Here is a 22,471-nt window from a genome sequence, read left to right as displayed (position 1 = left end):
GCTCTTCATATATTTCACACTTTCTCTGGCTCTTCATGTTTTTCAACATCACTTCATGCTCCTCCTATTTTTCAGACCCTTTCATGCTAATCTAATTTTTGACACCTTTTGAAGGTCTTCATATTTTTCACACCTTTTGAAGCTCTTCATATTTTTCAAACCTTTTCAGGCTCTTCATGTTTTTGAACACCGCTTCATGCTCCTCCCTTTTTTCAGACCGTTTAATGCTCCTCATATTTTTGACATTTTTTGAAGCTCTTCATATTTTTCACACCTTTTCAGGCTCTTCATGTTTTTGAACACCGCTTCATGCTCCTCCTATATGTCTTCCGTTCCATGCTCCTCCTATTTTTCACACCTTTTGAAGCTCTTCATATTTTTCACACCTTTTCAGGCTCTTCATGTTTTTGAAAACCGCTTGATGTTCCTCCTATTTTTCAGACCGTTTCATGCTCCTCATGTATTTCACACGTTTTGAAGCTCTTCATATTTTTCACACCTTTTCAGCCTCTTCATGATTTTGAACACCGCTTCCTCATCCTCCTATTTTTCAGAATGTTTCATGCTACTCATATTTTTGACAACTTTTGAAGCTTTTCATATTTTTCACAACTTTTCAGGCTCTTCATGTTTTTGAACAGAGCTTCATGCTCCTCCTATTTTTCAGACCGTATCATGTTCCTCATGTATTTTACACCTTTTGAAGCTCTTCATATTTTGCACACCTTTTCAGGCTCTTCATGCATTTGAACAACTTTTCATGCTCCTCATATTTTTCAGACCGTTTCATACTCCTCATAGTTTTGACACCTTTTGAAGCTCTTCATATTTTTCACACCTTTTCAGGTTCTTCATGTTTTTCAACATCGCTTCATGCTCCTCCTATTTTTCAGACCGTTTCATGCTCCTCATATTTTTGACACCTTTTGAAGCTCTTAATATATTTCACAGCTTTTCAGACTCTTCATGATTTCCATTACCGCTTCATGCTCCTCATATTTTTCAGACCGTTTCATGCTCATCTCATTTTTGTCACCTTTTGAAACTCTTCATATTTTTCACACCTTTTGAAGCTCTTCATATTTTTCACACGTTTTCAGGCTCTTCATGTTTTTCAACACCACTTCTTGCTTCTCCTATTTTTCAGACCGTTTCATGATCCTCATATTTTTGACCCATTTTGAAACTCTTCATATTTTTCACACCTTTTCAGGCTCTTCATGTTTTTCAACACCGCTTCATGCTCCTCCTATTTTTCAGACCCTCTCATGCTCCTCATAATTTTGACACCTTTTGATGCTCTTCATATTTTTCACACCTTTTCAGGCTCTTCATGTTTTTCCACACCGCTTCATGCTCCTCCTATTTTTCAGACCATTTCATGCTCCTCATATATTTGACACATTTTGAAGCTCTTCATATTTTTCACACCTTTTCATGCTCTTCATGTTTGTGAACACCGCTTCATGCTCGTCCTATTTTTCAGACCGTTTCATGCTCCTCATGTGTTTCACACCTTTTGAAGCTCTTCATATTTTGCACAGCTTTTCAGGCTCTTCATGTTTTTCACAAACACTTCATGCTCGTCCTATTTTTCAGACCGTTTCATGCTCCTCATATTTTTGACAACTTTTGAAGCTCTTCATATTTTTGACACCTTTGAGGCTCTTCATGTTTTTGAACACCACTTCATGCTCCTCCTATATTTCAGTCCGTTTCATGCTCCTCCTATTTTTCACACCTTTTGAAGCTCTTCATATTTTTGACACCTTTGAGGCTCTTCATGTTTTTGAACACCACTTCATGCTCCTCCTATTTTTCAGACCGTTTCATGGTCCTCATATATTTGACTCCTTTAGAAGCTCTTCATATTTTTCACACCTTTTCAGGCTCTTCATGGTTTTCAACACCGCTTCATGCTCCTCCTCTTTTTCAGACCGTTTCATGCTCCTCCTATTTTCACACCATTTCATGCTCATCTCATTTTTGACACCTTTTGAAGCTCCTCTACTTTTGACCCCTTTAGAGGCTCTTCATATTTTTGACAACTTTTCAGGCTCTTCATGATTTTCAACACCGCTTCATGCTCCTCCTAATTTTCAGACCGTTTCATGACCCTCATATTTTTGACACCTTTTGAAGCTCCTCATATATTTCACACCTTTTCAGACTCTTCATGATTTCCAACACCACTTCATTCTCCTCATTTTTTTCACACCGTTTAATGCTCATCTCATTTTTGACACCTTTTGAAGCTCTTCATATTTTTGACACATTTAGAAGCTCTTCATATTTTTTACACATTTTCAGGCTCTTCATATTTTTCAACACCGCTTATTGCTCCTCCTATTGGTCAGACCGTTTCATGCTCATCTCATTTTTGACAACTTTTGAAGCTCTTCATGTTTTTCACATATAATGAAGCTCTTCACATTTTACACACCTTTTCAGGCTCTTCATGTTTTTCAACACCGCTTCATGCTCCTCCTATTTTTCAGACCGTTTCATGCTCCTCATATTTTTGACACCTTTAAAGCTCTTCATATTTTTCACACCTTTTCAGACTCTTCATGTTTTCAACACCGCTTCATGCTCCTCCTATTTTTCAGACCTTTTCATGCTCCTCCTATTTTTCAGACCGTTTCATGCTTCTCATATTTTGAAACCTTTTGAAGCTCTTCATATTTTTCACAACTTTTCAGTCTCTTCATGTTTTTCAACACCGATTCATGCTCCTCCTTTTTTCAGACCGTTTGATGCTCCTCATATTTTTGGCACCTTTTGAAGCTCTTCATATTTTTCACACCTTTTCAGGTCTTCATGTTTTTGAACACCATTTCATGCTCCTCCTATTTTTCAGACCGTTTCATGGTCCTCATATTTTTGACACCTTTTGAACCTCTTCATATTTTTCACACCTTTTCAGGCTCTTCATGTTTTCAACACCGCTTCATGCTCCTACTATTTTTCAGACGGTTTCATGCTCCTCATATTTTTGACACCTTTTGAAGCTCTTCATATTATTCACACCTTTTCAGGCTCTTCATGTTTTTGAACACCGCTTCATGCTCCTCCTTTTTTTCAGACCGTTTCATGCTCCTCATATTTTTGACGCCTTTTGAAGCTCTTCATATTTTTCACACTTCTCCAGGCTCTTCATGTTTTTGAACACCATTTCATGCTCCTCCTGTTTTTCAGACCGTTTCATGCTCCTCATCTTTTTGACACGTTTTGAAACTCTTCATATTTATCACACCTTTTCAGGCTCTTCATGTTTTTCAACACAATTTCATGCTCCTCCTTTTTTTCAGACCGTTTTATGCTCCTCATATATTTGACACCTTTTGAAGCTCTTCATAATTTCCACACCTTTTCAGGCTCTTCATGTTTTTCTACACCGCTTCATGCTCCTCCGATTTTTCGGACCGTTTCATGCTCCTCATCTTTTTGACACGTTTTGAAACTCTTCATATTTATCACAACTTTTCAGGCTCTTCATGTTTTTCAACACAATTTTATGCTCCTCCTTTTTTTCAGACCGTTTCATGCTTCTCATATTTTTCACACCTTTTGAAGCTCTTCATATTTTTCACACCTTTTCAGGCTCTTCATGTTTTTCAACACCGCTTCATGCTCCTCCGATTTTTCGGACCGTTTCATGCTCCACATATTTTTGACACCTTTTGAGGCTCTTCGTATAATTCACACCTTTTCAGGCTCTTCATTTTTTTCAACACCACTTCATGCTCCTCCTATTTTTCAGACCATTTCATGCAGATCTCATTTTTGACACCTTTTGAAGCTCTTCTTATTTTTCAAATCTTTTGAAGCTCTTCATATTTTTCACACGTTTTCAGGCTCTTCATGTTTTTCTACACCGCTTCATGCTCCCCCTACATTTCAGACCGTTCATGCCTCTCATATTTTTGAAACCTTTTGAAGCTCTTCATATTTTTCACACCTTTTTAGGCTCTTCATGTTTTTCAACACCATTTCATGCTCCTCCTTTTTTTCAAACCGTTTTATGCTCCTCATATATTTGACACCTTTTGAAGCTCTTCATAATTTCCACACCTCTTCAGGCTCTTCATGTTTTTGAACACCATTTCATGCTCCTCTTATTTTTTTTTTATTGTTTTTTTTTTAATTTTTTTTAATTATTTTTATTTTTTCTTTCCCAGTCGGTTTTGTCATACATTGATATGAATCAGCCATGGATTTACATGTATTCCCGATTCCAATCCCCCCTCCCACCTCCCTCTCCACCCGATTCCTCTCCGTCTTCCCAGTGCACCAAGCCGGAGCACTTGTCTCGTGCATCCTACCTGGGCTGGTGATCTGTTTCACCATAGATAGCATACATGCTGTTCATTTGAAATATCCCACCCTCACATTCTCCCACAAAGTTCAAAAGTCTGTTCTGTATTTCTGTGTCTATTTTTCTGTTCTGCATATAGGGTTATCGTTATCACCTTTCTAAATTCCATATACATGTGTCAGCATGCTCTAATGTTCTTTATCTTTCTGGCTTACTTCACTCTGTATAATGGGCTCCAGCTTCATCCATCTCATTAGGCCTGATTCAAGTGAATTTTTTAATGGCTGAGTAATATTCCATGGTGTATATGTACCACAGCTTTCTTATCCATTCATCTGCTGACGGGCATCTAGGTTGCTTCCATGTCCTGGCTATTATAAATAGTGCTGCGATGAACATTGGGGTGCACGTGTCTCTTTCAGACGAACCTATGGACACCTTATCTTTGACAAAGGAGGCAAGGATATACAATGGAAAAAAGACAACCTCTTTAACAAGTGGTGCTGGGAAAACTGGTCAACCACTTGTAAAAGAATGAAAATAGAACACTTTCTAACACCATACACAAAAATAAACTCAAAATGGATTAAAGATCTAAATGTAAGACCAGAAACTATAAAACTCCTAGAGGAGAAGATAGGCAATACACTCTCCGACATAAATCAAAGCAAGATCCTCTATGACCCACCTCCCAGAATATTGGAAATAAAAGCAAAACTAAACAAATGGGACCTAATGAAACTTAAAAGCTTTTGCACTACAAAGGAAACTATAAGTAAGGTGAAAAGACAGCCCTCAGATTGGGAGAAAATAATAGCAAATGAAGAAACAGACAAAGGATTAATCTCAAAAATATACAAGCAAATCCTGCAGCTCAATTCCAGAAAAATAAATGACCCAATACAAAATGAGCCAAAGAACTAAACAGACATTTCTCCAAAGAAGACATACAGATGGATAACAAACACATGAAAAGATGCTCAACATCACTCATTATTAGAGAAATGCAAATCAAAACCACAATGAGGTACCATTATATGCCAGTCAGGATGGCTGCTATCCAGAAGTCTACAAGCAATAAATGCTGGAGATGGTGTGGAGAAAAGGGAACCCTCTTACACTGTTGGTGGGAATGCACACTAGTACAGCCGCTATGGAAAACAGTGTGGAGATTTCTTAAAAAACTGGAAATAGAACTGCCATATGACCCAGCAATCCCACTTCTGGGCATACACACTGAGGAAACCAGATCCTCTTATTTTTCAGACCGTTTCAAGCTCCTCATATTTTTTACACCTTTTGAAGCTCTTCATATATTTCACACCTTTTCAGGCTCTTCATGTTTTTCAACACCGCTTCATGCTCCTCCTATTTTTCAGACCGTTTCATGGTCCTCATGTTTTTGTCACCTTTTGAAGCTCTTCATATTTTTCACACCTTTTCATGCTCTTCATGTTTTTGAACACCATTTCATGCTCCTCCTATTTTTTAAACCGTTTCATGCTCCTCATATTTTTCACACATTTTGAAGCTCTTCATATTTTTCACACCTTTTCAGGCTCTTCATATTTTACAACAAGTTTTCATGCTCCTCCTATTTTTCAGACCGTTTAATGCTCCCCATAATTTTGACACCTTTTGAAGCGCTTCATAATTATCACACCTTTTCAGGCTCTTCATGCTTTTCAAATTTGCTTCTGCTCCTCCTATTTTTCAGACCGTTTCATGCTCCTCATATTTTTGACACCTTTTGAAGCTCTTCATATTTTTCACAGCTTTTAAGGCTCTTCATGTTTTTCAACACCGCTTTATTCTCCTCATATTTTTCAGACCGTTTCATGCGCCTCATATTTTGGATATCTTTTGAAGCTCGTCATATTTCTAACAACTATTCAGGCTCTTCATGTTTTCAACACAGTTTCATGCTCCTCCTATTTTTCAGACCGTTTCATGCGCCTCATATTTTGAGTCCTTTTGAAGCTCTTCATATTTTTCACACATTTTCAGGCTCTTCATGTTTTTCAACACCGTTTCTTGCTCATCCTCTTTTTCAGACCGTTTCATGCCCCTCATATTTTTGACACCTTTTCAAGCTCTTCACATTTTTCAAACCTTTTCAGGCTCTTCATGTTTTTGAACAACGTTTCATGCTCCTCCTATTTTTCAGACAGTTTCATGCCCCTCATATTTTTGACACCTTTTCAAGCTCTTCACATTTTTCAAAACATTTCAGGCTCTTCATGATTTGAACACCGTTTCATCCTCCTCCTAATTTTCAGACCGTTTCATGCTCCTCATATATTTGACACCTTTTGAAGCTCTTCATATTTTTCACAACTTTTCAGGTTCTTCATGTTTTCAACACCACTTCATGCTCCTCCTATATTTCTGACCGTGTCATGCTCCTCATATTTTTGACAACTTTTGAAGCTCTTCATATTTTTCACACCTTTTCAGGCTCTTCATGTTTTTCTACACCGCTTCATGCTCCTCCTATTTTTGACATCTTTTGAAGCTCTTCATATATTTCACACCTTTTCAGGGTTTTCATGTTTTTGAACACCGTTTCATGCTCCTCATATTTTTCAGACCGTTTCATGCTCCTCATATTATTGACACCTTTTGAAGCTCTTCATATATTTCACACCTTTTCAGGGTTTTCATGTTTTTGAACACCGTTTCATGCTCCTCATATTTTTCAGACCGTTTCATGCTCCTCATATTTTTGACACCTTTTGAAACTCTTCATATTTTTCACAATTTTTCAGGCTCCTCATGTTTTTGAACACCGTTTCATGCTTCTCCATTTTTTCAGACCGTTTCATGCTCTTCATATTTTGACACCTTTTGAAGCTCTTCATATTTTTCACACCTTTTCAGGCTCTTCATATTTTTCAACAAGGTTTCATGCTCCTCCTATTTTTCAGACGGTTTCATGCTCCTCATATGTTTGACACCTTTTGAAGCTCTTCATATTTTTCACACCTTTCCAGGCTCTTCATATTTTTGAACACCGATTAATGCTCCTCCTATTTTTCAGACCGTTTCTTGCTCCTCATATTTTTGACACCTTTTGAAGCTCTTCATATTTTTCACACCTTTTCAGGCTCTACATATTTTTCAACACAACTTCATGCTCCTCCTTTATTTGAGACCGTTTCATGCTCCTCATATTTTTGACACCTTTTGAAGCTCTCCATAGATTTCACACCTTTTCAGGCTCTTCATGTTTTTCTACACCGCTTCTTGCTCCTCCTATTTTTCAGAGCTATTCATGCTCCTCATATTTTTGTCACCTTTTGAAGCTCTTCATATATTTCACACCTTTTCAGGCTTTTCATGTTTTTCAACACCGCTTCATGCTCCTACTATTTTTCAGACCTTTTCATGCTCCTCATATGTTTCACACCTTTTTAAGTTCTTCATGTTTTTTAACACCTTTCACGCTCCTCCTATATTTCAGACCGTTTCAAGCTCCTCATATTCTTGACACCTTTTGAAGCTCTTCATATTTTTCACATTTATCAGGGTCTTCATGTTTTTCTACACCACTTCATGCTCCTCCTATTTTTCAGAACTTTTCATTCTCCTCATATGTTTCACAACTTTTTCAGACTCTTCATGTTTCTCAACACCACTTCATGCTCCTCCTATTTTTCAGACCGTTTCATGCTCCTCATATTTTTGACGCCTTTTGAAGCTCTTCATATTTTTCACACTTCTCCAGGCTCTTCATGTTTTTGAACACCCTTTCATGCTCCTCCTGTTTTTCAGACCGTTTCATTCTCCTCATATTTTTGACACCTTTTGAAGTTCTTCATATTTTTCACACCTTTTCAGGCTCTTCACGTTTTTCAACACCACTTCATGCTCCTCCTATTTTTCAGTCCGTTTCATGCTCCTTATATTTTTGACACCTTTTGAAGTTCTTCATATTTTTCACACCTTACAGGCTCTTCATGATTTTCAACACCACTTCATGCTCCTCCTAATTTTCACACCGTTTCATGCTCCTCATATATTTGACACCTTTTGAAGCTCTTCAGATTTTTCTCACCTTTTCAGGCTCTTCATATTTTTCAACACCGCTTCATGCTCCTCCTATTTTTCAGACCGTTTCATGCTCCTCATCTTTTTGACACGTTTTGAAACTCTTCATATTTATCACACCTTTTCAGGCTCTTCATGTTTTTCAACACCATTTCATGCTCCTCCTTTTTTTCAGACCGTTTTATGCTCCTCATATATTTGACACCTTTTGAAGCTCTTCATAATTTCCACACCTTTTCAGGCTCTTCATGTTTTTCTACACCGCTTCATGCTCCCCCTACATTTCAGACCGTTCATGCCTCTCATATTTTTGAAACCTTTTGAAGCTCTTCATATTTTTCACACCTTTTTAGTCTCTTCATGTTTTTCAACACCATTTCATGCTCCTCCTTTTTTTCAAACCGTTTTATGCTCCTCATATATTTGACACCTGTTGAAGCTCTTCATAATTTACACACCTTTTCAGGCTCTTCATGTTTTTGAACACCGTTTCATGCTCCTCTTATTTTTTTTATTGTTATTTTTTTTTTTTATTATTTTTATTTTTTTTCCCAGTCGGTTTTGGCATACATTGATATGAATCAGCCATGGATTTACATGTATTCCCATTCCCGATTCCCCCTCCCACCTCCCTCTCCACCCGATTCCTCTGGGTCTTCCCAGTGCACCAAGCTGGAGCACTTGTCTCGTGCATCCTACCTGGGCTGGTGATCTGTTTCACCATAGATAGCATACATACTGTTCTTTTGAAATATCCCACCCTCACATTTTCCCACAAAGTTCAAAAGTCTGTTCTGTATTTCTGTGTCTCTTTTTCTGTTCTGCATATAGGGTTATCGTTGTCACCTTTCTAAATTCCATATACATGTGTCAGTATGCTGTAATGTTCTTTATCTTTCTGGCTTACTTCACTCTGTATAATGGGCTCCAGCTTCATCCATCTCATTAGGCCTGATTCAAATGAATTCTTTTTAATGGCTGAGTAATATTCCATGGTGTATATGTACCACAGCTTTCTTATCCATTCATCTGCTGACGGGCATCTAGGTTGCTTCCATGTCCTGGCTATTATAAATAGTGCTGCGATGAACATTGGGGTGCACGTGTCTCTTTCAGACGAACCTATGGACACCTTATCTTTGACAAAGGAGGCAAGGATATGCAATGGAAAAAAGACAACCTCTTTAACAAGTGGTGCTGGGAAAACTGGTCAACCACTTGTAAAAGAATGAAAATAGAACACTTTCTAACACCATACACAAAAATAAACTCAAAATGGATTAAAGATCTAAATGTAAGACCAGAAACTATAAAACTCCTAGAGGAGAAGATAGGCAAAACACTCTCCGACATAAATCAAAGCAAGATCCTCTATGACCCACCTCCCAGAATATTGGAAATAAAAGCAAAACTAAACAAATGGGACCTAATGAAACTTAAAAGCTTTTGCACTACAAAGGAAACTATAAGTAAGGTGAAAAGACAGCCCTCAGATTGGGAGAAAATAATAGCAAATGAAGAAACAGACAAAGGATTAATCTCAAAAATATACAAGCAAATCCTGCAGCTCAATTCCAGAAAAATAAATGACCCAATACAAAATGAGCCAAAGAACTAAACAGACATTTCTCCAAAGAAGACATACAGATGGATAACAAACACATGAAAAGATGCTCAACATCACTCATTATTAGAGAAATGCAAATCAAAACCACAATGAGGTACCATTACATGCCAGTCAGGATGGCTGCTATCCAAAAGTCTACAAGCAATAAATGCTGGAGAGGGAGTGGAGAAAAGGGAACCCTCTTATACTGTTGGTGGGAATGCACACTAGTACAGCCGCTATGGAAAACGGTGTAGAGATTTCTTAAAAAACTGGAAATAGAACTGCCATATGACCCAGCAATTCCACTTCTGGGCATACACACTGAGGAAACCAGATCCTCTTATTTTTCAGACCGTTTCAAACTCCTCATATTTTTCACACCTTTTGAAGCTCTTCATATATTTCACACCTTTTCAGGCTCTTCATGTTTTTCAACACCGCTTCATGCTCCTCCTATTTTTCAGACCGTTTCATGGTCCTCATATCTTTGACACCTTTTGAAGCTCTTCATATTTTTCACACCTTTCCGTGCTCTTCATGTTTTTCAACACGCTTTCATGCTCCTCCGATTATTCAGATCGTTTCATGCTCCTCATATTTTTGACACATTTTGAAGCTCTTCATATTTTCGACACCTTTCAGGTTCTTCATGTTTTTCAACACCGTTTCATGCTCCTCCTATTTTTCAAACCGTTTCATGCTCCTCATATTTTTGACACATTTTGAAGCTCTTCATATTTTCGACACCTTTCAGGTTCTTCATGTTTTTCAACACCGTTTCATGCTCCTCCTATTTGTCAAACCGTTTCATGTTCCTCCTATTTTTCAGACCGTTTCTTGCTCCTCATATTTTTGACACCTTTTGAAGCTCTTCATGTTTTTTAACACCTTTTCACGCTCCTCCTATATTTCAGACAGTTTCAAGCTCCTCATATTTTTGACACCTTTTGAAGCTCTTCATATTTTTCACATTTTTTCAGGGTCTTCATATTTTTCTACACCACTTCATGCTCCTCCTATTTTTCAGACCGTTTCATTCTCCTCATATGTTTCACAACTTTTTCAGGCTCTTCATGTTTCTCAACACCACTTCATGCTCCTCCTATTTTTCAGACCGTTTCATGCTCCTCATATTTTTGACACCTTTTGAAGTTCTTCATATTTTTCACACCTTTTCAGGCTTTTCATGTTTTTCTACACTGCTTCATTCTCTTCCTATTTTTCAGACATTTTCATGCTCCTCATACTTTTGATATCCTTTGAAGCTCTTCATATTTTTCACACCTTTTCAGGCTTTTCAGGTATTTCAACACCGTCTCATGCGCCTCCTATTTTTCAGACCGTTTCATGCTCCTCATATGTTTCACACCTTTTTCAGGCTCTTCATGTTTTTCAACACCACTTCATGCTCCTCCTAATTTTCAGACCGTATCATGCTCATCATATTTTTGACACAGTTTGAAGCTCTTCCTACTTTTCACACCTTTTGAGGCTCTTCATGTTTTTGAAAACAGTTTCTTGCTCCTCATATTTTTCAGACCGTTTCATGGTCCTCATATTTTTGACACCTTTTGAAGCTCTTCATATTTTTCACACTTTTTCAGGGTCTTCATATTTTTCTACACCACTTCATGCTCCTCCTATTTTTCAGACCGTTTCATGCTCCTCATATTTTTGACACCTTTTGAAGTTCTTCATATTTTTCACACCTTTTCAGGCTTTTCATGTTTTTCTACACCGCTTCATTCTCTTCCTATTTTTCAGACATTTTCATGCTCCTCATATTTTTGACATCCTTTGAAGCTCTTCATATTTTTCACACCTTTTCAGGCTTTTCATGTATTTCAACACCGTCTCATGCGCCTCCTATTTTTCAGACCGTTTCATGCTCCACATATGTTTCACACCTTTTTCAGGCTCTTCATGTTTTTCAACACCACTTCATGGTCCTCCTATTTTTCAGACCGTATCATGCTCATCATATTTTTGACACAGTTTGAAGCTCTTCCTACTTTTCACACCTTTTGAGGCTCTTCATGTTTTTGAAAACAGTTTCTTGCTCCTCATATTTTTCAGACCGTTTCATGGTCCTCATATTTTTGACACCTTTTGAAGCTCTTCATATTTTTCACACTTTTTCAGGGTCTTCATGTTTTTCTACACCACTTCATGCTCCTCCTATTTTTCAGACCGTTTCATTCTCCTCATATGTTTCACAACTTTTTCAGGCTCTTCATGTTTCTCAACACCACTTCATGCTCCTCCCATTTTTCAGACCGTTTCATGCTCCTCATATTTTTGACACTTTTTGAAGCTCTTCATATTTTTCACACCTTTCCAGGCTCTTCATGTTTTTGAACACCGTTTCATGATCATCCTATTTTTCAGACCGTTTCATGCTCCTCATATGTTTCACACCTTTTGAAGCTCTTCATGTTTTTTAACACCTTTTCATGCTCCTCCTATATTTCAGACCGTTTAATGCTCCTTATATTTTTGACACCATTTGAAGCTCTTCATATTTTTTGCACCTTTTCAGGCTCTTCATATTTTTCAACACCACTTCATGCTTCTCCAATTTTTCAGACCGTTTCATGCTCCTCATATATATGACACCTTTTGAAGCTCTTCATATTTTTCACATCTTTTCAGGCTCTTCATATTTTTCAACCCGCTTAAGCTCCTCCTATTTTTCAGAGCGTTTCTTGCTCCTCATATTTTTGACACCTTTGAGGCTCTTCATATATTTCACACCTTTTCTGGCTCTTCATGTTTTTGAACACCGATTCATGCTCCTCCTATTTTTCAGACCGTTTCATGCTCCTCATATTTTAGACACCTTTTGAACCTCTTCATATTTTTCACACCTTTTCAGGCTCTTCATGTTTTCAACACTGCTTCATGCTCCTACTATTTTTCAGACGGTTTCAATCTCCTCATATTTTTGACACCTTTTGAAGCTCTTCATATTATTCACACCTTTTCAGGCTCTTCATGTTTTTCAACACCGCTTCATGCTCCTCCTTTTTTTCAGACCGTTTCATGCTCCTCATATTTTTGACGCCTTTTGAAGCTCTTCATATTTTTCACACTTCTCCAGGCTCTTCATGTTTTTGAACACCGTTTCATGCTCCTCCTGTTTTTCAGACCGTTTCATGCTGCTCATATTTTTGACACCTTTTGAAGTTCTTCATATTTTTCACACCTTTTCAGGCTCTTCACGTTTTTCAACACCACTTCATGCTCCTCCTATTTTTCAGTCCGTTTCATGCTCCTTATATTTTTGACACCTTTAGAAGTTCTTCATATTTTTCACACCTTACAGGCTCTTCATGATTTTCAACACCACTTCATGCTCCTCCTAATTTTCACACCGTTTCATGCTCCTCATATATTTGACACCTTTTGAAGCTCTTCAGATTTTTCACACCTTTTCAGGCTCTTCATATTTTTCAACACCGCTTCATGCTCCTCCTATTTTTCAGACCGTTTCATGCTCCTCATCGTTTTGACACGTTTTGAAACTCTTCATATTTATCACACCTTTTCAGGCTCTTCTGTTTTTCAACACCATTTCATGCTCCTCCTTTTTTTCAGACCGTTTTATGCTCCTCATATATTTGACACCTTTTGAAGCTCTTCATAATTTCCACACCTTTTCAGGCTCTTCATGTTTTTCTACACCGCTTCATGCTCCCCCTACATTTCAGACCATTCATGCCTCTCATATTTTTGAAACCTTTTGAAGCTCTTCATATTTTTCACACCTTTTTAGGCTCTTCATGTTTTTCAACACCATTTCATGCTCCTCCTTTTTTTCAAACCGTTTTATGCTCCTCATATATTTGACACCTTTTGAAGCTCTTCATAATTTCCACACCTTTTCAGGCTCTTCATGTTTTTGAACACCGTTTCATGCTCCTCTTATTTTTTTTTATTGTTATTTTTTTTATTTTTTTTTTTTATTATTTTCATTTTTTTTCCCAGTCGGTTTTGTCATACATTGATATGAATCAGCCATGAATTTACATGTATTCCCAGTCCCGATTCCCCCTCCCACCTCCCTCTCCACCCGATTCCTCTGGGTCTTCCCAGTGCACCAAGCCGGAGCACTTGTCTCGTGCATCCTACCTGGGCTGGTGATCTGTTTCACCATAGATAGCATACATGCTGTTCTTTTGAAATATCCCACCCTCACATTCTCCCACAAAGTTTAAAAGTCTGTTCTGTATTTCTGTGTCTCTTTTTCTGTTCTGCATATAGGGTTATCGTTGTCACCTTTCTAAATTCCATATACATGTGTCAGTATGCTGTAATGTTCTTTATCTTTCTGGCTTACTTCACTCTGTATAATGGGCTCCAGCTTCATCCATCTCATTAGGCCTGATTCAAATGAATTCTTTTTAATGGCTGAGTAATATTCCATGGTGTATATGTACCACAGCTTTCTTATCCATTCATCTGCTGACGGGCATCTAGGTTGCTTCCATGTCCTGGCTATTATAAACAGTGCTGCGATGAACATTGGGGTGCACGTGTCTCTTTCAGACGAACCTATGGACACCTTATCTTTGACAAAGGAGGCAAGGATATACAATGGAAAAAAGACAACCTCTTTAACAAGTGGTGCTGGGAAAACTGGTCAACCACTTGTAAAAGAATGAAAATAGAACACTTTCTAACACCATACACAAAAATAAACTCAAAATGGATTAAAGATCTAAATGTAAGACCAGAAACTATAAAACTCCTAGAGGAGAAGATAGGCAAAACACTCTCTGACATAAATCAAAGCAAGATCCTCTATGACCCACCTCCCAGAATATTGGAAATAAAAGCAAAACTAAACAAATGGGACCTAATGAAACTTAAAAGCTTTTGCACTACAAAGGAAACTATAAGTAAGGTGAAAAGACAGCCCTCAGATTGGGAGAAAATAATAGCAAATGAAGAAACAGACAAAGGATTAATCTCAAAAATATACAAGCAAATCCTGCAGCTCAATTCCAGAAAAATAAATGACCCAATACAAAATGAGCCAAAGAACTAAACAGACATTTCTCCAAAGAAGACATACAGATGGATAACAAACACATGAAAAGATGCTCAACATCACTCATTATTAGAGAAATGCAAATCAAAACCACAATGAGGTACCATTACATGCCAGTCAGGATGGCTGCTATCCAAAAGTCTACAAGCAATAAATGCTGGAGAGGGAGTGGAGAAAAGGGAACCCTCTTATACTGTTGGTGGGAATGCACACTAGTACAGCCGCTATGGAAAACGGTGTAGAGATTTCTTAAAAAACTGGAAATAGAACTGCCATATGACCCAGCAATTCCACTTCTGGGCCTACACACTGAGGAAACCAGATCCTTTTATTTTTCAGACCGTTTCAAACTCCTCATATTTTTTACACCTTTTGAAGCTCTTCATATATTTCACAACATTTGAGGCTCTTCATGTTTTTCAACACAACTTCATGCTCCTCCTATTTTTCAGACCGTTTCATGGTCCTCATATTTTTGACACCTTTTGAAGCTCTTCATATTTTTCACACCTTTCCGTGCTCTTCATGTTTTTCAACACGCTTTCATGCTCCTCCGATTATTCAGATCGTTTCATGCTCCTCATATTTTTGACACATTTTGAAGCTCTTCATATTTTCGACACCTTTCAGGTTCTTCATGTTTTTCAACACCGTTTCATGCTCCTCCTATTTTTCAAACCGTTTCATGCTCCTCATATTTTTGACACATTTTGAAGCTCTTCATATTTTCGACACCTTTCAGGTTCTTCATGTTTTTCAACACCGTTTCATGCTCCTCCTATTTGTCAAACCGTTTCATGTTCCTCCTATTTTTCAGACCGTTTCATGCTCCTCATATTTTTGACACCTTTTGAAGCTCTTCATGTTTTTCACACCCTTTCATGGTCTTCATATTTTTCAACACGGTTTCATGCTCCTCCTAATTTTCAGATCGTTTCATGCTCCTCATATTTTTGACACCTTTTGAAGCTCTTCTTATTCTTCACACTTTTTCAGGCTCTTCATGATTTTCAACACCGATTCATGCTCCTCCTCTCTTTCAAACCGTTTCAGGCTCCTCATATGTTTCACACCTTTTTCAGGCTCTTCATGTATTTCAACACCACTTCATGCTCCTCCTATTTTTCAGATCGTTTCATGCTCCTCATATTTTTGACACCTTTTGAAGCTCTTCATATTTTTCACAGCTTTCCAGGCTCTTCATATTTTTGAACACCGATTAATGCTCCTCCTATTTTTCAGACCGTTTCATGCTCCTCATATTTTTGACATCTTTTGAAGCTCTTCATATTTTTCACACATTTTCAGGCTCTTCAAATTTTTCAACACAACTTCATGCTCCTCCTTTATTTGATACCGTTTCATGCTCCTCATATTTTTGACTCCTTTTGAAGCTCTCCATAGATTTCACACCATTTCAGGCTCTTCATGTGTTTCTACACCACTTCATGCTCCTCCTATTTTTAAGAGCTTTTCATGATCCTCATATTTTTGTCACCTTTTGAAGCTCTTCATATTTTTCACACCTTTTCAGGCTTTTCATGTTTTTCAACACCGCTTCATGCTCCTACTATTTTCAGACCTTTTCATGCTCCTCATATGTTTCACACCTTTTTAAGCTCTTCATGTTTTAACACCTTTTCACGCTCCTCCTATATTTCAGACCGTTTCAAGCACCTCATATTTTTGACACCTTTTGAAGCTCTTCATATTTTTCACATTTTTTCAGGGTCTTCATGTTTTTCTACACCACTTCATGCTACTCCTATTTTTAAGAGCTTTTCATGCTCCTCATATTTTTGTCACCTTTTGAAGCTCTTCATATTTTTCACACCTTTTCAGGCTTTTCATGCTTTTCAACACCACTTCATTCTCCTCCTTTATTTCAGACCGTTTCATGCTCCTCATCTTTTTCACACCTTTTGAAGCTCTTTATATTTTTCACACCTTTTCAGGCTTTTCATGTTTTTCTACACCGCTTCATTCTCTTCCTATTTTTCAGACATTTTCATGCTCCTCATATTTTTGACATCCTTTGAAGCTCTTCATATTTTTCACACCTTTTCAGGCTTTTCATGTATTTCAACACCGTCTCATGCGCCTCCTATTTTTCAGACCGTTTCATGCTCCTCATATGTTTCACACCTTTTTCAGGCTCTTCATGTTTTTCAACACCACTTCATGCTCCTCCTATTTATCAGACCGTTTCATGCTCATCATATTTTTGACACAGTTTGAAGCTCTTCATACTTTTCACACCTTTTGAGGCTCTTCATGTTTTTGAAAACAGTTTCTTGCTCCTCATATTTTTCAGACCGTTTCATGGTCCTCATATTTTTGACACCTTTTGAAGCTCTTCATATTTTTCACACTTTTTCAGGGTCTTCATGTTTTTCTACACCACTTCATGCTCCTCCTATTTTTCAGACCGTTTCATTCTCCTCATATGTTTCACAACTTTTTCAGGCTCTTCATGTTTCTCAACACCACTTCATGCTCCTCCCATTTTTCAGACCGTTTCATGCTCCTCATATTTTTGACACTTTTTGAAGCTCTTCATATTTTTCACACCTTTCCAGGCTCTTCATGTTTTTGAACACCGTTTCATGATCATCCTATTTTTCAGACCGTTTCATGCTCCTCATATGTTTCACACCTTTTGAAGCTCTTCATGTTTTTTAACACCTTTTCATGCTCCTCCTATATTTCAGACCGTTTAATGCTCCTTATATTTTTGACACCATTTGAAGCTCTTCATATTTTTCGCACCTTTTCAGGCTCTTCATATTTTTCAACACCACTTCATGCTTCTCCAATTTTTCAGACCGTTTCATGCTCCTCATATATATGACACCTTTTGAAGCTCTTCATATTTTTCACATCTTTTCAGGCTCTTCATATTTTTCAACCCGCTTAAGCTCCTCCTATTTTTCAGAGCGTTTCTTGCTCCTCATATTTTTGACACCTTTGAGGCTCTTCATATATTTCACACCTTTTCTGGCTCTTCATGTTTTTGAACACCGATTCATGCTCCTCCTATTTTTCAGACCGTTTCATGCTCCTCATATTTTAGACACCTTTTGAACCTCTTCATATTTTTCACACCTTTTCAGGCTCTTCATGTTTTCAACACTGCTTCATGCTCCTACTATTTTTCAGACGGTTTCAATCTCCTCATATTTTTGACACCTTTTGAAGCTCTTCATATTATTCACACCTTTTCAGGCTCTTCATGTTTTTCAACACCGCTTCATGCTCCTCCTTTTTTTCAGACCGTTTCATGCTCCTCATATTTTTGACGCCTTTTGAAGCTCTTCATATTTTTCACACTTCTCCAGGCTCTTCATGTTTTTGAACACCGTTTCATGCTCCTCCTGTTTTTCAGACCGTTTCATGCTGCTCATATTTTTGACACCTTTTGAAGTTCTTCATATTTTTCACACCTTTTCAGGCTCTTCACGTTTTTCAACACCACTTCATGCTCCTCCTATTTTTCAGTCCGTTTCATGCTCCTTATATTTTTGACACCTTTAGAAGTTCTTCATATTTTTCACACCTTACAGGCTCTTCATGATTTTCAACACCACTTCATGCTCCTCCTAATTTTCACACCGTTTCATGCTCCTCATATATTTGACACCTTTTGAAGCTCTTCAGATTTTTCACACCTTTTCAGGCTCTTCATATTTTTCAACACCGCTTCATGCTCCTCCTATTTTTCAGACCGTTTCATGCTCCTCATCTTTTTGACACGTTTTGAAACTCTTCATATTTATCACACCTTTTCAGGCTCTTCTGTTTTTCAACACCATTTCATGCTCCTCCTTTTTTTCAGACCGTTTTATGCTCCTCATATATTTGACACCTTTTGAAGCTCTTCATAATTTCCACACCTTTTCAGGCTCTTCATGTTTTTCTACACCGCTTCATGCTCCCCCTACATTTCAGACCATTCATGCCTCTCATATTTTTGAAACCTTTTGAAGCTCTTCATATTTTTCACACCTTTTTAGGCTCTTCATGTTTTTCAACACCATTTCATGCTCCTCCTTTTTTTCAAACCGTTTTATGCTCCTCATATATTTGACACCTTTTGAAGCTCTTCATAATTTCCACACCTTTTCAGGCTCTTCATGTTTTTGAACACCGTTTCATGCTCCTCTTATTTTTTTTTATTGTTATTTTTTTTATTTTTTTTTTTTATTATTTTCATTTTTTTCCCAGTCGGTTTTGTCATACATTGATATGAATCAGCCATGAATTTACATGTATTCCCAGTCCCGATTCCCCCTCCCACCTCCCTCTCCACCCGATTCCTCTGGGTCTTCCCAGTGCACCAAGCCGGAGCACTTGTCTCGTGCATCCTACCTGGGCTGGTGATCTGTTTCACCATAGATAGCATACATGCTGTTCTTTTGAAATATCCCACCCTCACATTCTCCCACAAAGTTTAAAAGTCTGTTCTGTATTTCTGTGTCTCTTTTTCTGTTCTGCATATAGGGTTATCGTTGTCACCTTTCTAAATTCCATATACATGTGTCAGTATGCTGTAATGTTCTTTATCTTTCTGGCTTACTTCACTCTGTATAATGGGCTCCAGCTTCATCCATCTCATTAGGCCTGATTCAAATGAATTCTTTTTAATGGCTGAGTAATATTCCATGGTGTATATGTACCACAGCTTTCTTATCCATTCATCTGCTGACGGGCATCTAGGTTGCTTCCATGTCCTGGCTATTATAAACAGTGCTGCGATGAACATTGGGGTGCACGTGTCTCTTTCAGACGAACCTATGGACACCTTATCTTTGACAAAGGAGGCAAGGATATACAATGGAAAAAAGACAACCTCTTTAACAAGTGGTGCTGGGAAAACTGGTCAACCACTTGTAAAAGAATGAAAATAGAACACTTTCTAACACCATACACAAAAATAAACTCAAAATGGATTAAAGATCTAAATGTAAGACCAGAAACTATAAAACTCCTAGAGGAGAAGATAGGCAAAACACTCTCTGACATAAATCAAAGCAAGATCCTCTATGACCCACCTCCCAGAATATTGGAAATAAAAGCAAAACTAAACAAATGGGACCTAATGAAACTTAAAAGCTTTTGCACTACAAAGGAAACTATAAGTAAGGTGAAAAGACAGCCCTCAGATTGGGAGAAAATAATAGCAAATGAAGAAACAGACAAAGGATTAATCTCAAAAATATACAAGCAAATCCTGCAGCTCAATTCCAGAAAAATAAATGACCCAATACAAAATGAGCCAAAGAACTAAACAGACATTTCTCCAAAGAAGACATACAGATGGATAACAAACACATGAAAAGATGCTCAACATCACTCATTATTAGAGAAATGCAAATCAAAACCACAATGAGGTACCATTACATGCCAGTCAGGATGGCTGCTATCCAAAAGTCTACAAGCAATAAATGCTGGAGAGGGAGTGGAGAAAAGGGAACCCTCTTATACTGTTGGTGGGAATGCACACTAGTACAGCCGCTATGGAAAACGGTGTAGAGATTTCTTAAAAAACTGGAAATAGAACTGCCATATGACCCAGCAATTCCACTTCTGGGCCTACACACTGAGGAAACCAGATCCTTTTATTTTTCAGACCGTTTCAAACTCCTCATATTTTTTACACCTTTTGAAGCTCTTCATATATTTCACAACATTTGAGGCTCTTCATGTTTTTCAACACAACTTCATGCTCCTCCTATTTTTCAGACCGTTTCATGGTCCTCATATTTTTGACACCTTTTGAAGCTCTTCATATTTTTCACACCTTTCCGTGCTCTTCATGTTTTTCAACACGCTTTCATGCTCCTCCGATTATTCAGATCGTTTCATGCTCCTCATATTTTTGACACATTTTGAAGCTCTTCATATTTTCGACACCTTTCAGGTTCTTCATGTTTTTCAACACCGTTTCATGCTCCTCCTATTTTTCAAACCGTTTCATGCTCCTCATATTTTTGACACATTTTGAAGCTCTTCATATTTTCGACACCTTTCAGGTTCTTCATGTTTTTCAACACCGTTTCATGCTCCTCCTATTTGTCAAACCGTTTCATGTTCCTCCTATTTTTCAGACCGTTTCATGCTCCTCATATTTTTGACACCTTTTGAAGCTCTTCATGTTTTTCACACCCTTTCATGGTCTTCATATTTTTCAACACGGTTTCATGCTCCTCCTAATTTTCAGATCGTTTCATGCTCCTCATATTTTTGACACCTTTTGAAGCTCTTCTTATTCTTCACACTTTTTCAGGCTCTTCATGATTTTCAACACCGATTCATGCTCCTCCTCTCTTTCAAACCGTTTCAGGCTCCTCATATGTTTCGCACCTTTTTCAGGCTCTTCATGTATTTCAACACCACTTCATGCTCCTCCTATTTTTCAGATCGTTTCATGCTCCTCATATTTTTGACACCTTTTGAAGCTCTTCATATTTTTCACAGCTTTCCAGGCTCTTCATATTTTTGAACACCGATTAATGCTCCTCCTATTTTTCAGACCGTTTCATGCTCCTCATATTTTTGACATCTTTTGAAGCTCTTCATATTTTTCACACATTTTCAGGCTCTTCAAATTTTTCAACACAACTTCATGCTCCTCCTTTATTTGATACCGTTTCATGCTCCTCATATTTTTGACTCCTTTTGAAGCTCTCCATAGATTTCACACCATTTCAGGCTCTTCATGTGTTTCTACACCACTTCATGCTCCTCCTATTTTTAAGAGCTTTTCATGATCCTCATATTTTTGTCACCTTTTGAAGCTCTTCATATTTTTCACACCTTTTCAGGCTTTTCATGTTTTTCAACACCGCTTCATGCTCCTACTATTTTCAGACCTTTTCATGCTCCTCATATGTTTCACACCTTTTTAAGCTCTTCATGTTTTAACACCTTTTCACGCTCCTCCTATATTTCAGACCGTTTCAAGCACCTCATATTTTTGACACCTTTTGAAGCTCTTCATATTTTTCACATTTTTTCAGGGTCTTCATGTTTTTCTACACCACTTCATGCTACTCCTATTTTTAAGAGCTTTTCATGCTCCTCATATTTTTGTCACCTTTTGAAGCTCTTCATATTTTTCACACCTTTTCAGGCTTTTCATGTTTTTCAACACCACTTCATTCTCCTCCTTTATTTCAGACCGTTTCATGCTCCTCATCTTTTTCACACCTTTTGAAGCTCTTTATATTTTTCACACCTTTTCAGGCTTTTCATGTTTTTCTACACCGCTTCATTCTCTTCCTATTTTTCAGACATTTTCATGCTCCTCATATTTTTGACATCCTTTGAAGCTCTTCATATTTTTCACACCTTTTCAGGCTTTTCATGTATTTCAACACCGTCACATGCGCCTCCTATTTTTCAGACCGTTTCATGCTCCTCATATGTTTCACACCTTTTT

The sequence above is a fragment of the Dama dama genome, chromosome 4 (genome assembly GCF_033118175.1).
Source record: "Dama dama isolate Ldn47 chromosome 4, ASM3311817v1, whole genome shotgun sequence".
Taxonomy (NCBI): domain Eukaryota; kingdom Metazoa; phylum Chordata; class Mammalia; order Artiodactyla; family Cervidae; genus Dama; species Dama dama.
Note: the sequence above shows the minus strand (reverse complement) of the source record.